The sequence below is a fragment of the Mus caroli genome, chromosome 14 (assembly GCF_900094665.2).
Source record: "Mus caroli chromosome 14, CAROLI_EIJ_v1.1, whole genome shotgun sequence".
NCBI classification, from domain to species: Eukaryota; Metazoa; Chordata; class Mammalia; order Rodentia; family Muridae; genus Mus; species Mus caroli.
In genome coordinates, this window is record NC_034583.1 from 30,709,052 (window position 1) to 30,728,310 (window position 19,259).

Genomic DNA, 19,259 nt, shown 5'->3' on the forward strand with positions numbered 1-19,259 from the left:
TTCAGCAAACTTCCTCATCTCAGAATGTCATCCAAGGCTCTGCCTGATACAGAGCATCACAGACACTTGAAAAACACAAATTCAGGCAAGTTACTGGGGCATAAAAGTCAACCTGAGATACAACAATGAAAGCAGAATCAATCTTGTAAACTCCAGCAATCTTCCTTCCACCTCAACTGCAGTAAATCAGAGCTACTTCGTTTTAGTAAGGGTATGACAGTCCATTGGAGGTGAAATAATTGCCATTCACATGGTACATTTTGACCAAGTTCCCTGCTCTATCGTAGTAACATACAAAGAATAGATTTGGAAATATATATTTGTCTGAAATATATATTTGAAAAAAACCAATAAAACTCAAACCTGCAAATAAAAGCAACTTATAATTTAAATTCTGTAAGAAAATGAATTCAATGAAAATGTATTTGGTAAGAAAGTAAATGTATTCAATTAAAAAAAACTGGAAGAACTAGAAGTTCTTCTTTCATAGATACATGAAAGCCTTTACATCTAGCAAATTCCTTTTTCTCAAGTATTCTAATACATAAAACTATTTCATGTATAAGAATCTTCACAAAAATGATCATTACACATGTCCACGCGGCAGTACACACATCAAACACACCCACACACACCCACACACACCCACACCCCCACACACACACACACACACACACACATACACACACCAGTTTCCCAGGTGAAGTACAATAATTTACATAGATTTTTTTTTTCTTTCTGTGCTAAGTCATAAAGAGCAAAAGAATTGCAGCAAGAATAACAGAATCATATAAGAGAAAGGGAGGCTCCAAAAATAGCTTGTTGCTAGTGCACTTTCTTAGAAATAAGAGTCTTTATCACAATAAACTAAGCTTGTATTCCTATGCCTAGCAGAGCCTATGGTCTCTTCCTACACGCTGCTTTCACATCCAAGGACCTACCTACCCCAACTGCCTTCTCTGAACCTTCTCTTGTTCTGGTTCTCTTTTCTTCAAAAACCATTTCTTTCTGTTGATATTACTTAGTTTAATGTAGCAATATGATTTTGTTCTAAAACATATTTGATTTCTTCAACCGACATGCCCTCTCTGGTCCTCTTTATAGTGACAGACACAGTGAATGTCTTCAGCAACTGGTTTCCAGGTTCTTCTCTCAACCAGACTCAGTATCCCTTACATCTGTGACATTGATTTTCTCAAAATCAAAATTGGTCTTTTTCAAATCTCTCTTCTTATTTCATTTCATGGTATCCTTTGAGGCAGTTTGGACACTTCTTTTCTTCCAATTTTGATATGCTGAAGCTGTCTGCTCTTTCTATGATGTGTCCATTTATCCCTAGACTTGGCTGAAGAATAACATAGGAGCAGATGGGAAATGTATCACGTTTTTCTTAAACACTTCCAAAGGCTTTGAGTTGCAACTTGACTTGAAAAATAATCTGTGTAACTCACAAGATAAGCTCACTAACCGGCGATCTGATCCCTGTCTCTTTAGCTCCTCCTCAACTGGAAGCAAAGTTCTTCTACCCCAGATCACTGACATTTTGGCTCACATAATTCTTGCTGGGGGCTGACCTTGCATTACAGGATGTTCTAGACTTGCAGTCTACCAATAGGTGTCACAGCATGAACTTTTCAAGGAGTAACAACAAATAAGTATGTTCACACATTGCAAAAATATCCCCTGCAAGATAAAATGGCTCCCGATTATAAACCATTAATCCAAAGTGATCACAAGCCCAATTGCTCAGAAAAGTCCTTGTACCCTGGTGCCCAATTAGTCTCTAATGTGACACTTGCTTCCAAATGCTGAGCTGTTCCTTAATTGGGGTGACAATCACATGCTAACATTATTCTTTATCTAGTGAATTTCATCACCCACGGGAATATTGTGGCTGTTTCCAACATTTTACATTTATTTCATGCAGGTAGTCCATATTATAGATGTTTCTCTGCAAGAAACTCTCTTTTCCCAAAGAATCTAGCAGTTTGAATGGTATTTCTTTGCTAATTCAAACTCTTAAGGTAGAACTCTAATTACCTGAATCAACTTACCAATACCTACTTTCAATGTTTAGTTATTTCTCATTTATTTTCAATCTATAATACTCCAACAGAGCAAATGTACAAGGAGTTCTTTGACTGTCTGCTATGACAATGCTGGACCACACCCCAGTGAATGAATGAATGAATGACAATATTCAAAATATCCCATCCTACATTCTCTCTCATATATTATTATAGCTTTTTTGTTGTATGATACTTTGCTTAATTTTTAGTTAAATGTGTTTTCATGTAATTGGTTTTTACTTGTTTTATGAAGTCAGGATTTATATATTATCTTCATAATCCATAGAATTCTAGAACCATAAAAGAATATTGTCTATATCTGCTTTACATTTATCAAATATCTAGACACACAACACAAAAATTTTTGGCATGTTCAAATAATTATATAATGTGATAAGAATGTTCAGTGTGAATCATGCCCATATCACCACAGAATTTTCCCTGACAAGACTCTCATCATGGTATAAAATTCCTGTCAGATGTTGTGTCATTCTCTTATGCTTCCTCTCCAATTAAAATTTTATGACAATTTAAGATCATGGCTTCTTTGGCAATTTTTAAAAGTTGGAAACAAGGCATGCTTACTTTATTCTTTAGAATGTTACCTATACAGTTAACTTTGACATTTAGTATCAATTCTGAAATATTAAATAGTTACTAACTTAATACAGAAGAGGTGTTTAATATAGAGCCTTTGGTATGTGATTAGGCTCAGTCTAGGTCATAAATATATATCCCTCATAACTGAATACTGGTGGTTCTATGAAATGAAACAATCAACAGATGTTAGCATATATACTCATGCTTCCCATCTTTCACTGAGCAATGGTCTGCACCACCCTGATTCTCTGAGAGCTAGGAGACATTACCAGATGCAAGCCCTAGAACTTGAATCCAATCTGTTAGCCAAGGTTTCTCTTCTATTACTTAAATTTAATCTCTCTATAGCATTGTATATATGTCAATAGAACACATCTGGAGACAACTTGTAGATATGATAGTTGTTCCATCCTCTGACAGTGCATATACAGTACTAAAGAAATTCCATCTAAATTTGTGAGGGATTTGCATACCAACCTGTATCACAGAAAGATTTGATACCATTAATGATTTCTAATAACTTAGAAAGGTGACTCACGTGTCAGATGACAATTAATCACTTAAGTGAACCATTTCCCATGCAGAGTTACTTATTATACTCTCAAGTTACTAGAACTGCATTATCTTATGGAGTTAGAGGCTCCCACGGATATGTACATACAGATTCAAAAGCACTTAAATTGACAACATCTTGAAGAAGAAGAATGAAGAGCCAGCAGAATAATTGCATTGAAGGTTTTGAGGATAAGGTGGTGTCACAGGCCACAAGGAGACCAGGGCAGGGTTTAGTTTGTGAATGATACATTGAAGTTGACAAAAAGAAAGAATAATGAAGCTGCCATCTGGACCATGTTTTCTCTAGATGAACAGTTTCCCAAGTCGCCATTAGTGGCTGGGTCATGAGATGTGAGGTCCAGATATATGCCAGCATGAATAGAATTTTAAGGGCTATATCTATTTTTCATCCATTCTCGATTTACTGTCATAATGTGCCTGGCCACCTTATGCTGGCAGCCACATAGACTGAGTGAGCCACTTCCGCCATCATGAATGTTGCCATGACTTCCTTACGATGGTGGGGAAACCCTAAAACTGTGCCAAAATAACCTCCAGTTAAATTGTCCCCTTCGGATAGTTTGTCAATAACAAAGTAAATAGCAACAAGTAAATCACAAAAGCTGTGTGTGTGAGAGGGCTTGTATTACCATTAAGAGACATGTTTTATACACAATATTAAAGGTAGTTTGCCTAACAAGAGCCTGTATTTCTTAGAATGTTTCCTTCCCCATTTCACCAATTAGCCAATATCAGGATGTGAAGATAACTTGTCCTCAAAGGGATGAGACACAGTTACCATCTCCATTAGAGATAAAAAATACAGAGGACTTTCACGCATACTTTCTAGCTCACTTGGGTTCTGCTGAGCCCTTTTTGTACTAAGCTAATTCCTTGAGGTTCACAGTCTTCTTTGGATGTTGCTTTGTGGAACACTGAGACTGAACACTGAGACTGTTCTTTTTCCACACTAGCTAATGGATCACGGGCCTTAACCTAGGATAACTTTGGCCTGAAATTGGATTCTCACTTGCTTCCTTAGATGATTTGTAAGTCTGGCAATCCATTGTATATTTGGGGCAAAAGAAGACTCCATTTCAAAGTCATAGACTGAATTATCAATGCATATGAGGAGTGCAACGGCAGGGTGCTGGAACATAATGTGAAAATCTGCTCAGTATGAGCAAACCAAGGATACAGTCATCAACCGTGGGCAAACTGGCTTTACATAAAACAAATAACGCTCACCTTCATTCCTTGTTCAACTCTACCACTAACTGAGATTAGAAAAAAAAGTGAAGAAAATGGTATACTGTTCATGTCAATATAGACAAAAATAAAGTATGAATTAGGTGTGTTCTGTGGAAGACTGTATGGCTGGCTGTGGATCCAACAACTAGCTGAGAATTCATGATGGAATGATTTCCATCTCCTCTGAACAATTTTTATTTTATTTCTGTTTCCTAATAGTCACAAAAGTTTCTTCTGTTGGAAAAAAAATCTCATGATTAATAAAACTCCTGCATTCCTCAACAGAAGCCAAAAGAATTATATCCTTCCCAAACCTGTATTGACACAGATAAAAAGAAAGCTATTGCCTAAGTCTTGCTGAAAAATACCACTCAATCTCTCACCTGAAATATTGAAGTATTACTATTAGTCTCAGTGTGCTCTTGTTTGTTTGTTTGTGTGTTTGTAAGAAAGGTAAAAATGAAATGAGATGACAAGTTCAAAGATTAATGTTAGCAGGGATATCAAGGCAGGGGGAATCACCCAATCATAGGAAAAGGGGAGGGGAGATGTGGGGAAGGATTGAGGAAGGGGGTGACTAGAAGGGGACAGTGAGTGGAATGTAAAGTGAATAAGTTAATAATAACAATAACAACAACAACAATAATAAATATTTTGAAAAAGAATGTTAGCTATCTAACAAATGTCAAGGCATATGGTTTCCACACTGAGCACTTTAGAAGAATGCACAATGGTTATAGGAATACTATGGGGCAAGTGTTTCTATCAAAAGAAAGAGTAATATACACATAAGCAGACTAATAAAAGACATATTTATAAAAATGGAAGACAAAGCCAACTTGGTTCAGAGTCTATTTCTGGATATCATGAAAACTGGGGCACATTTAGAAGAGAACAACTCATTCTCATCTTCTATGGCAGCCAGTTGTATGATGTCCTATATCATGAACAGTCTAGTGCTTCTCCAAGTATAGCAGACACACTACTGAGACTGATTTAACTGGAAAGTTAGAGGGGTGTTTAGGAGCAAATGATACTGTATGTGATACAGTGTCATTGTTCCCTGAAGCAGACTGTCAGAGCTGGTGGACTGAGGTTTTGATTAATTCTTTGATAATGGTCAAACTTCTTCACTGGTTGTAAAAGGTCAAGGGGTCACTTAGGACTCTGCTTTTGTGAACAGAGCACTGATTGCCCATATAACAGTGACTGGAAAAGTGCCAGATGTGACAACACACTTTTTTTTCCTTTTCTTCTTTTTCCTATTGTTTTGAGAGCCTAGTCAGAGTAAACACTATTTTACTGCCGAACCATGTGAATGAATGTTTTTCTGTTCTAAAAGTTACTCTCCTAAAGTGAAAAATGGGGTTTAAACATTTTAAAACTTTACTCTGTTAATTTTATTTATTCGATTATTTTTTATTCCTGATATTTGAGAATGTGTCTCACTATGTAGCTCTGGCTCTCTTGGAACTCAATATGTAATACAGGTTGTTCTCAAAGTCACAGAGATCTCCCGGTTACAGCCACCCAAGTGCTGAGACTAAAGGTGTGCACCACCATGCCTGGCATTCTGCTAATATTAATATTTAGCAAACAAAGTGAACTTGGTAGATATTAGATAACTTTACAAATATATAGAAAAAATGCACCTTAAAATGGGATCCAGAAAATCCCTTTTTATTGGACAATTCTCTTTTAGACTTCCAAAATTAATTCAATGCCTAGTACAAGGGGAACACTAAATGCATGGGTTCCTGTCATGAGCAAATCCTAGATTGTCTGTCTTTCTACAGATTCTATATTCCATTTCTCAACAGTCTACTGATGAATTTTCAGAGAGATATCCAAGAGAGAGATAGACAGACAGAGAGACAGACATATAATATACTAACAAAAACATAGAAGAGATACTCAAAGGATTTCATGTAGTGTTAAATATTCATCTAAAACTGCATTTTAGAAAATGTATTAGAGCATACTGCAGGTCTCCATGTATCTTATATCCTATTATGAACCTTCTGAGTCATTTCCATCTAAAATTTCTCATATATACCTTATTTACATAGATAAAGAATAAGTAGATCAGAATTGCTATCATATATGTAATACAATCACTTGGGAGATGGAGGTTGGAGCATAGAAAGGTTGAATTATGCTTTGAGACTGACATATTCTTTCTCTCTCTCTCTCTCTCTCTCTCTCTCTCTCTCTCTCTCTCTCTCTCTCTCTTTCCTCCCACATCTCCACAAAATAAGGGAGTGGTAGTAATGATTTTATCTTGAAAAGACCTATTAAATTTTCTGAACATATATAACATACAGGAATTGGCCTTAGTTCTTCAATAAGCTAGGATAAATGATTCATAATTATTACTTGTATCTGAAGATATTTGTGTGGTAGAGTGTTAATGGGGCTTTGTGTTTCTCATCGTTTCTTCTTGATTGCAGTGCAACATTTAAAATTAGCTGAAGAACACTCACAGTGGGTCTATACTGCATCCCTGGACCACTGTGAAATGGTATGCCCATATTTCAAAACCTCATACAGCTGTAAACACAGGGTCTTGTTGTAAAGACAAGAAATCAGGAAAAATTGTAAATTTCATAATCTTCTTGTGGTTTAGGAGACAGTGAAAATCATGTATCTGTCTTTAATTAATACCACATTAATCTCAGGAAACACCCTCTAGGAGTTATGTTTCCAAGATTCCAAAGAAAATGGGGGACAAAACAGAGATGCCTAGCAACCTAACAGTTGAAATCTTCCAATTCAGTTGAAGGGTGGTTTGGTTTTTAACATGCTGTGTAAACCATGAGAATCTGAGTTTGGATCCACAGTACACATATAAAAAAAAAAAATCCAGGGATGGTGGTGTGCCTTTCTAATGCCAATACTCTGGAGTTAGATATAGTAAGATTCCTCTGAATTCACTGGCTGTCGAGCCAAGCTTAATCAGAGATTTCTAGGTCAGTGAGAAAATTTGTTTTAGAAAAACAAGATGGCCAGGGCCTGTGGCATGACATGCTCCACACTAGGGTACCCATCTATTCATACACATAACACATAATACATACAACATATACAATCAATGGGGTGAATGGAAAGTACATTAAATGGAAGAAAGTATTTTTATATTGTCTTACAGGTGGTTACATTCACAACATACAAGGAACTAAAAATTCAACAGTAAAAAAACAAAAAACAAAAAACAAAAACAAAACAAACCAATTACATTCCAAGGAGATAAGAAGAGACATTTCTCTCAAGAAGATGTGCAAATGGCAAACAGGTATGTGAACAAAATGTACAATACAACTAAATGTCAGGGAAATGCAAAATCACTCTGTGTTAACACACTGTTCTAGTGAGAATGGCTGTCCCCCAAAGTCAAAAAATTGAAAGTCTCATTGTAGTTGTAGAGAAAAGAGCACCCTTGCCCACTGTTGGTGTTAAAACATGGAACTGGAGACAAATGCTTTAAAAGAAATCAACTAGGCACAAAAAGACAAGTATCCCACTAGTATATGTGAAATCTAAGGAAGTTGAGCTCATAAAATTAAGAAAGTAAATGAAGGTACCCAGAGACCATAAAGAAAGATGAGGGTACAGGAGATGCTGATCAGTGGGCACTTTGTTATCAGTAGATATGATGGAGATGTTTTGATGAACTATATTCAATAGAGTAACCACAGATGACAATAATGGGCTATATTTTTATAAAACCAGAAAAAATAGAATAGTTTGCAGGTGTTCACACTATACAGTAATGGATGCAGAGTGGTGGTCAACAACATTTCTGCCCTTTTATGCTTCTCTTTAGGTTAAAATAAATTTAAATTCATTAAAAAACCCTGAATGTCTTATTCTTGATTTCTCATGAAAGAATAAAGACAGCATTTTAAAGGTTGCCTTTGCAACAAAATTTTATTGGTTTCTGTATCAGAAAACATTTTGAATGTCAGAGATTTAATGTACAGATTTTAAAATACCTAGGAACCCATAATTTGGGTGGGTTAATTGATGTTTCCAAATTTTAGTTTCTTCTACCATAAACTGCAATAATTAAGGGTTATAATAAATGAGGAAATATAAACATATGGTTATCACAATATTTGGCATATATAAGTATCCATTTACCAAAGTGCCTCAGTTGGAATTTGAAACATGGCCCTGGATTTATGAGCAAAGCAAGCAATGTTTACATCTCTGATTCTTGCCAATTATATGGTTGACTTTTATTCTTCTCTGGGCTCACTTTTAAATATGCACTCTGAAAAGCTATTTAACCTTCATGTGTTTAGTTTTTTTTTTTTTTAAAGTATATAAGAACTGAAAGGGAGATGGTCATATCAAACCAGAAATAAACAAGGTAAGAGGGCAAACTATTTCTTTTCATTTATATCAGTCACACAAGAGAGAGACTGTGTTGTGCTTTCACCATGTATTAAATCAGCTCTGGTGAAGGAAAGGATGGAGTGTGTGCAAGCCAATATGCTTAGTCTCTGAATGTCATAGGAAGGAACATGCAAGTGAACCAGCCATTCTACCGTTCATCTCCAATATACAGCAGCAGCTGGCAACAGAACATAAATGCATTGGCACATTTAGGAAAGATGAACATTGGTGAAACCACTATAGTTATGTAAGCATTTGATGTAGAGCATAACCAGTGTGTGTTTGTAATTTATATTAAGCAGGTAAATAGAAAAGAATACAAAACCCATGAGTGGGGAAAGCAATGTAACCTCAGATGTTGCAGACCTTGTTGGGTGTGAATTAATTTTACATTGTAGTTATTTTCATTTTAAAATTCATTTATTTTTTGTATGCATATATGTGCATACACACCATATACATGTCTGGTGATCACAGAGCTCAGAAAAAGGCATACAATCGCTTAGAATTGGTGTTATAGAAATCTGTGAGCTGCCATGCAGATGCTGGAAACAAACGCAGGTCTTCTCCATGAGCACAAAGGGCTCTTTAACATGGATCTAGCTCTCCAACCTAACAGCCATTTCTTTACTTTTAATCTTTAGAAATTCTTGCCCAAAGTCTTCCACAATTTATCTTTCCATTACCTGCTATCACTTAGCATTTAGGACCTTCTAGACAGAAACACTTTAAAACAGCCAGAAAATATTCCTTGTCATATGTACCCTATCAGTATATTTTAAATCATCTCTGTATTAGTTATAATTCCCAATACAACACAAATGTTCTGTCAGTATTTGTTATGTATTATTTAGGGAGTGAGAAGAAAAATCTGCACCTGTTTAGTATAAATGTGATTTCCATTTTAATCATCTTTATTTAAATATACTCACAGAGAAACCTATTTAAATAACTTTTATAAGATTGATATATATAATTGAATCTTTTTACCCTTATCAAAGCTTCCTTTTGCAAAAGACAGACACTATCACAGAAAATGACTTGGTGCACCTAATGTCTGCATTTACAACACTATTCCTGTGTCTCAAGTTTGGGAAACAATGAGGAAGAGGGGGCTGAAACATTGTAGGAAACAGAAGACTTAAAAGGCTGCTGTGAGTTGTATGTCCTAGAAATGACAGGGAAGCTTCCTGCATGATACTCCAACAGTATGGCTGCCTAAACAACAGGGCAACAATGACAATAGTAACAGACAGAGAAATATGGAAAGGGGAAGCTCAGGAATGAAACCACTAGAAACCAAACTACAAACAATGAATAACTAATCAGAAGGGGAGAATTAGTTTCCTCCAAAGATGAGCCCCCTAATTGATTATCCAATACCAAGAAGTCATCTTTAATAATCATGTACTTCCAGGCAATGCTCTAAATAAAACTTAGCAGGCTGTATTTATGTATTTGTACACACACACACTCACACACACACACACACACACTATATATATATATATAATAACATATATATATATATATATATTAAATTAAAGCAGAGGCCATGTGTTTGAGAGGGACAGGGAATAATAAAAGAATAGGAGGGGCCAGAGGAAGGATTGGAGGTAGGAATGAAAAGGGAAAATGATATATTTCAAACAATTTTTTTCATTAAGAAAAACACTAAATCAGGTGTGAGAATAGATAGGGGAGATGGCCAGATGGCCAGGAGAACGAACAGAAAACTGCAGCTATCAGGCATTGAGGGGAGTGAGAGACATGCCAGAGACATGGAATGGGGAGACCTTAGCAGAGACTCCCAGCAGTAGGGATATGAAACCCAAAGAGGCTGTCTCCTGTAGACAGGCAGTAACCCCAGTGGAGTGATAGGGACACCAACTCACCCACAAACTTTCAATCCAAAATTTATCTTGCCTACAAGAAATTCAGGGACAAGAGATGGTGCTAAGACTGAGAGAACAGCCAAGCAATAACCAGCACAACTAGAGACCCATCTGATAGGCTAGCATTATGACACCATAATGATGTTCTGTTATGCGTGTATCCTCTAGTAGCTTGATTATCCTCTAGTAGCTGACTCATACAGATGCAGAGACCCAAAGTCAAACATTGTATGGAACTTGTGGACTCTTATGGAGGAATTGGGAGAAGAACTGAAGGACAGAACCAGATAGGAACTCCACAGGAAGACCAACAGAATCAACTAACCTGGACTGATGGGGGCTCTCAGAGACTGAATCTCCAACCCAAGAGCATACATAACCTGGATCCACCCTTCTATTCCCCACTCATATGTAGCAGATGTGCTGCTAGGTCTTCATGTGGTTCCTGAACAACTGGATCAGGGGTTAGGGAGCTATCCCTAAAGCTGGGGCTATCCCTAAAGCTGTTGTCTGTGGAATCTTAATTCAGCTGTCTTGTGTGACCCCAGTGGTAAATAAAAGAGGCAGCTAACTTAGCAGAGACTTGATGTGCCAAAGTAGAATACTCAGGGGGGCCTCTACTCTTGCAGAGGAGAAGAGGAGGGGTATGGGGGAGGAAATGTGGAAGAGGGGAACTAGGAGGAGAGACAGCAAATGTAAAATAAATGAACACGTAAGTAAAAAAAAAAGAAAGAAAGAAAGAAAGAAAGAAAGAAAGAAAGAAAGAAAGAAAGAAAGAAAGAAAGAAAACTAAAGTGTGTTGAGGAATAAATCTAATACACATTAAACAACTTATCTGAATACTAGGAACTCTGATATAATCCCTCAAGCTGGAGAGTAAACAAGGTATTGGCAAACTAGACCCTGATCTGGCCTGGCTTGGATGACTGGTAGAACAAGAAGCAATAGGCAAAGTGACTCCTATTTTTCACCCACTCTTACTATAGGTGCTCTATGCAGAGACAATGTTGCTAGGAACTCTCTTTAAAGTCATCCAGTATGAATGAAATCGGACCTTAGAGAACTACTGGGTACTACAGGTTAAGCCAATACAAAAAAACTTTACCGTTTCTAGAAAATTTCAATCTAAAAGCACCAAGTTTCAATTGTCTGGATTAATGACCCAGGGACAAAAGATGGCCTAGTTGGCCATCACTGGAAAGAGAGGCCCATTGGACACACAAACTTTATATGCCCCAGTACAGGGGAATGCCAGGGCCAAAAAAAATGGGAATGGGTGGGTAGGGAAGTGGGGGAGAGGGTATGGGGGACTTTTGGGATAGCATTGGAAATGTAATCGAGGAAAATACATAATAAAAAAATATTAAAAATTAAAAAAAAGAATCTCCATTTTCTACATTAGTTTATAGAAATTCCTTTAGCATGATCACATTGAGCACCCTTTATTGGGAGTTGTGCCCATAAAGTTATAGTGCTGTGTAGCCCATACATTACTATATACCTACTCTGTAGGGCAAGCCCTTTGCAGTTCTCCTTGCCAGAATTTCCTGAGATTGTTCCCTCCATCTTTTGTGACTTTTCATGGTTCCTTCCCTTTTATAACAATTCCTGAAACTACCATGCCTTTTCTGTACATCCTTACTATTATTTGTGTATTTTTCAACAATGCCCTCTATGAAATCGGATATTTTTGAGGTTAATTACTATCTACTAGTCTGAATTGATGGTAAGTGTAGAGTCTTCACCAAATCCATTCATGAAACTAAACCACTAAAGCAACATCAATAAGGGACTTCAGGAATCAATTAGCTCATAAAGGCAATGCCCTCAGTGTGAAATTACAACATTTTGAATCAAGCTCCAGACTAGAGGGCACTGTTTACCAGATAAGGCGTCTGACATTGAATCTACTATTATCTTGACCTTGAGATGGTCCAGTGTCCAGAACACTAAGAAATATTTCTCTTGATTGCCAGCCACTGGGTTGCAGGTATGTGGTTATAGTCACACAGGTACATGAGAACAGTAGGATCTATTTAAAGCTTGCATTACTTATGCTTATTACTTGGATAATGAATGGGTGAATAAAGACATGCATTGTTTGTGCTACACTCTGGATGCTACTTATGAACCATGTATAGGTGCAGTAGGCTCAATATCAAGGATATCACCTTTCAGCAAAAGGAGATAAGTTGATAAATAAAAAAATGTTCAGTTGCATTGTAATTTGTTTAAAGTTGTAAGAAAAGCACATATAATCATAAGACTAAAAGCCACACTACCTAGTTTCCAATTCAAGCTCATTGTGTTGTTCTCTCCTGTGAAATAGTCAATACATAAGAATATATAGTTCTATATACTAATGGCCAAATAATGGTTAAGGCCAACTACTCAGACCATAGGACTTCTGGAGACTACTTTTAATATGTTCAAGTACATACTGAGTTTGTATACCAAACTTGTGCTCAGGCTTCCTGCCTCGACATTGGATCTTTTTCAAATTTTCTCCTCTTGTTCTGTGCCTACTAGAGAAGCCCACAGTACTTTCAGCCTCATAACTTGCATAATGAAAAGTGACCATCCCACGGGCTTCCTGGAACCCAAGAAAAGGCACAATGCTTTCCTGACCTACTTTCCTGAGGATCATTCGCAAGTAGGACCATGTTCATGGTCACTTTCTGTCCTTTGCTATCTTGGACTAGCAACACAAATGCATAGTAATCTTGATTCTAAGTCTTTGAAGTGATCTTTCCTAGGACACTGAGGCACACAAGGCCACCTTGGGGGTACTGAGAGAAAATTTAACCTCCCATCACCTTTTACAATAATTTTCTCCAAAACTAAACGTATATTAGGCTCCTGGCATCTTATAGGTGGTTTCATACAAAACATGGGTTCAAAAATCCAAAGATATTCCAGAGGAAATGAATATTATCACACTCAGCTCAGGAGATATACATTGTACAGACAGCATAGAACAGTGAGCAGAGAGCCGCAGAGTCAGGAGTGTCCTTTGTCATTTACCCAGGAATATAGTCAGGGAGCTCTGACTTCTTATCTGCTACTAAATGAGCACCCTTACTTGAAAGGTATACACAAGTATGGGACTATAACTCCAGTCAAACTATTAATCCCTTTTTTTGTGATTTAGAGTTTTAGAATTGGATTTCTAGATTTTAAACCTAAAAATGGTTGTACCAATTCCCTAATTTTATCCCATTTTATAAATGCTTTTGGAAGTTGCTTGTCTTCAGAAGGACAAATGTTACAATAGTCTTTATTAAGGACTTCTAGAGACCCATTGAGGTAAAGCTACCTCCTCTGGTCAAAAACAATAGAATAACAGAATGTAAGTTGTATCTCTGGACTGGGTGGAGATTTCACAGTTCAATCATCCCAGAAACTAAGAGTTATTGTAACTGGAGTATTAATCACCTGCCCAGGAGACTACCATTTGGGAATGCTCATTTACATAAAGCTGTACTGAAAAGATGAAAGATATAATTACTATTTTTTTGAAGATTTATTTATTTATTATATGTGAGTACACTGTAGCTGTCTTCAGACACTCCAGAAGAGGGAGTCAGATCTCATTACGGATGGTTGTGAGCCACCATGTGGTTGCTGGGATTTGAACTCAGGACCTTTGGAAGAGCAGTCAGTACTCTTAACCACTGAGCCATCTCTCCAGCAACTAATCACTACTATTTAAATGTACTTTTCCTTTCTAGAAACCCCACCCATTTTTACAGTTCTTTGCTAGATCCTATCTCTGTTTGTGAGTCTTAACTTTCCCCTTTCAGTCTTAACTTGCCTTTTCTCTCTGTTCCAGTTTCATTCTTTTATATATTCTCCATAATACACACACATGCTATCTTGAACATGTGGAGATTTCTCACTCTTCATCTCTGAATCTATCCCCCTCTCCCCTTCCATCATATATCTGCTTACAAATAAGATAGCTTCATTCTTCCCTCTCTCCATTTACCACCTCTGGCAGCTGCTAACATTTATAGTTTATCTACCCTATAATTTTTTCTATTAAACTATTAAAATTGCTCAAGACTTTTTCTAAGTCTATTTTTAATTATGCTATTAGTGAGACTAAGTACACTAAGAAGGGACCTCTGTTCCCTTGGTAGCATATGATATCCTAAGTTGGGTGTCCCCAAACTTCTGTTGATAATATGGACTAAATCTGGATATTCTTTCTAGATTACTGTGGACATAACATAACTCCTGGACTTTAAGGTGGATGTTAATGAAGCCTCAGGCTTGAAGATTTATCTATAGTCTTAGCCATACAAACACTGACTATTAGACTAGATGACAGTGGGAAGAGGCATAATGAAGTTTAGAATGAGTGTTTAATTTTTTAAATTTTTATTTATTGATTTATTTACTTACTTATTCACTTTAAATCCTGCTCACTGCCCCCTGTTGGTCACTCCCTCCCAAAATCCTTCCCTTACTCTCTCTCCCCTTCCCTCTGATTCAGAAGAGCCCCTCTGGGTATCTTCTCAGGCTGACAGTACAAGTCTCTGGGAGTCTTGACACCTTCTCTCCCACTGAGCCCAGAAAAGCCAGCTCTTCTAGAAAAACATAGTCCACAGACAGGTAACAGCTTTTGGGATAGTCTCTGCTCCAGTTTTTTAGGACCCAAATGAAGACCAATATGCACATCTACAACTTATGTGTAGAGAGGACTAGGTCCAGCCTGTATACCATCTTTGATTGATGGTTCAGACTCTGAGAGCCCCAAGGGTTCAGGTTAGTTGACTCTGTTGATCTTTTCATGGAGTTCCAATGCCCTTTTTGGTGTGCAGTCCTTCTTGCTATTCTTTTATAAGAGTCTCTAAGTTCCATCCACTTTTTGACTGTGGCTGTCTGTATAGTTTGAGTCAGATGCTGGGTGGAGCCTCTCAGAGGACAACATACTCCTAAAATGACTTTTAAGCGATGAGGACCATAACTTAAAATGAGTATCTTCTCTACCATCCACCTCCCCTCCCCAAAAGTTGGTCCATAGCTAGATAATAGCTCTCTAGTCACATTTCACTTTTCTTCAAGACCAAGGATGGTACCTTATGTAGGTGGGTAAGGTTGGTTAAAAGAAGAAATGGAGACAGAAAATCTATAGACTGCCTACTGTTTGTAGAGAATAACAAAAATTAGTAATGTTTGAAAAGGTTGGAGAAGTTGATGGCCATTATCCATGGGCAGGATTGATAGCAGCATGAGACAGGGGCAGACATAGGTGATATGTGGGGCTTCTTCAGAGAAAGGCAGCTCCTCTGATCCTGACAAATGTCCATTCCTCTTATACCTTCCTACCTCCCAGCAAATCCCTAGTGGGACGACAGTAAATAAAAGTATACTGAATCTTTAATGTAGTCACCAGGATATATTAGGTTTTGCTTTGTGTTTTCAAAATCAAACTTCCAAATACTTTGTATTGTAAGGTTATTATGGACATATGAGTTCAGTAGTCATTTATCTTAAAGGTTCTTCTTAGCACATTTTAGGGCCTGGGCACTTATCACTGAATGCATGATAGCTCCCCTGGTGATATCTTTGCCTCATCTCCTCAAATACATGCAAAGAAGCATGATTTTTTTCAAAATATACAATCAAGGGTGCCTATTTCTGATCAACTCTGTATTACTTGGGGGATAGAAAGGAGCAGGGAATTCAACAACAAATTCCCATTGTGGGATTTTCAGTAATAGATGAATGCACAGGTTAAATAGAAAGGGGGAAAACGAAGAAGAGATGGGGAGAATAAAAGACACCAAAGGAAACCATGGAAGGTTCTTGAGGCAAGCTCATTTCCGGAGCATGAAACCACTCTGAAGAGATCATGAGCTGCAAATTAAACAATCCTTCAGCAAGAATTTTGACAAGGAAATTTCATTAGGGATTTAAATCTCCATGGAAGCTCAAGTTGCTGCATTAAGATATGAAAATTGTGCAAATATTGTTCCTTAGAATGATGTTTGCCGCAGGTCATTGAGTTTCAGTCAATGAAATTTAGAGTGATAAATGTCCTGTTGAAAATAACTAGCAGAGGAAAGGTTCCAGGAGAGGGATAAAAGAGCCCAACAGTTGGAAGCTTCGGCCCTAGAGTCATTTGGAAGAGAAGTGAGACTCCTGTGTTAACTGACTGGGTGACCTTGAGTTAGTGGATTTTGCATCTCTGCAGTCTATTTCCACATCGATAAAATGTGAGCAATTTCCAGTGCATTCCCCAGTAGTCTGTGATTGTGAAGATTTAATGAAATAATCTAGTCAAAACCCTTAGCATAGATCCTGGCATGCAGAACATCTAACCGCATACTCACAATGAGACAATTGAGAGAAGGGAGTGGGCTAAACTCTGCCCAGTTCCCACTTTGCCCATCTCTGTGTCATAACAAAAGCTACCACCATTGCCTTCTCTCAGATAAGGATTGTCAGTCTTAGAAGCCAAATAAATGTGACACATTTTAAAGGGTTATTTAAATGTTATATCAAAAATATCTCAGTGTTTATGCATAAACATGCTATTTTCCATCATCAGTGGGTACAATCCTCAGAGCTAAACTCTCATTATATTAACATAATATTTCTGATTAGATGACTGTTGGCTGCTTAGAAAGGGCTAGTGGAATATTAATAATCTCATAGTTAAATAAATACATGGATATGACATAATATGCGATTCATACACGCATCTATGGATTTTAGATGTATAAAATCCTTGATTCCTGATTTCAAGGAATTCTGGCAGTTTGACTCTTACAGATATATATATATATATATATATATATATATATGCTTTTTTTCTAACTGATAATTTGAGTAATAGTAATAAAATAAGTTCACATAACACCATAACCCAAAATTTAAAAGAAAAAAAAAACTTTGAGCAGAGCACTATAGTTATTTTCTAACCATAAATCAAAAAATGATCATTTTTCAATTCTACATAAATTTTCTGTTTCATGGTTTCATATGATAGAAACACTTAAGCCATTGGTCATTCTAGAGGAAGACAAAGTATGAAAAATGTAAATTATGCATTATGCCTAATAATTTTTTCTCACTGTTGCTACATTACATAATCTTCTGCCCCTTATTCTTAGCTATGAAGGATCATGGCCAAGTTTTTCTCTGAGGAACCTCATACTTAGTATCTGCACTGATAAATTTATATTTGGCTTTACAATTTGAAAATGTCTGTCATTATCCTCATGGAATTAAATTTTTGAATCCAATTGGATCACAAAATTTGATTAGGTGCTTTAATGAGAAATTATTTTATCTACTTTGTATTGTCTATAAGGCCATGTCTAGAACTGTGTCCTTAATAAAGATTTTATTGCCACATATAAAGTTTTATTTTTCTCAAAGAAGAGGCTGGTGAGATAGTGATATGGCTCAGTGGGTAAAGGTACTTGCCACAAAGTCTGACAACCTAAGACTTACATGGTCAAACTGACTTCAAGTTTTTCCTCTTACCTCCACGTGTGCTCCTTGGCATGCATGTGTGCACATGAATGCATGTGTGAGCACATACATGCATATACACATATACAGACACACACAGGGACACCGACACATACATACATTCATTTAAATTTAATTTGAAAAGGGTATTGAAAGAAGGAAAGGAGATGAGAAAAGGGGAGAAACAGAACAGGGAAAGAGAATGAAGACTGAGATTCAAAGTAGGGACTCTTAGGGTCCAGGTTTGGAGGAGTAGAAGGGAGAGAAAGGGAAAGCAAACCACCAAACTCATTTTTATGTCGAACTCACAGTGTCCCAAATTCATGTCCAAGCACAGCTTAATTGACTTTCAGATCCCAGCTCAACAAGATATTACATGCACAAAATGAAGAAATGGCATAGCAACCCATTAACACCAGACTCTTGTGATAATTTCTGGAGAGTCTTAGTTTACACCTCAGAGAAGAGAGATCTTCTAAGCTGGGTTGCTTGATGGCCTTTTAGCAACCTTCACACTCCACGAGGTCAGCCAAGTTTGTAGATAATCACAACAAGGTGAATACCTCGCCAAGATGAAGCACATTTTTACAGAAAGTAAAGAAAAAAAAGTGCTCCATTCTTTAAATACATTGGCATTTGGACAAAGTAATTGGGTTGGAAATTTAAGGGACAGATGGATATACATGTACTGAAAAGATGTGGAACAGGGCCAGACACGTTCTTCATGTTACAAAACACGGAAGGGTTGAGAAGATCATTTCTATCTATAATCAAATCTATCAATATTTCCTTTCCTTAGTGGTGATTCAATTGCAGTACAATACCACTGACAGCAAAATAGTTATCACAGCCAAAGTAAGATTTGTACTTTTAATCAGAGCTGGTCATGTTCGCATAGAAAGTTACATTAAAATTTATATAAAAAGTGAAACTAATATGCAATAGTACTGAGAATTGTGCAAAACTGTCTTTTTGCATGAAGAACAAAATAATAATTTCCTTA

General features: G+C 36.9%; 1 protein-coding gene across 5 annotated transcripts in view; it reads right to left on the minus strand.

Annotated features, from left to right (window-relative positions):
- Positions 1 to 19,259, minus strand: part of Nrg3 (neuregulin 3) — a 1,097,250-nt gene that overhangs the window by 252,934 nt on the left and 825,057 nt on the right. The gene's annotated exons all lie outside the window — the stretch shown is intronic.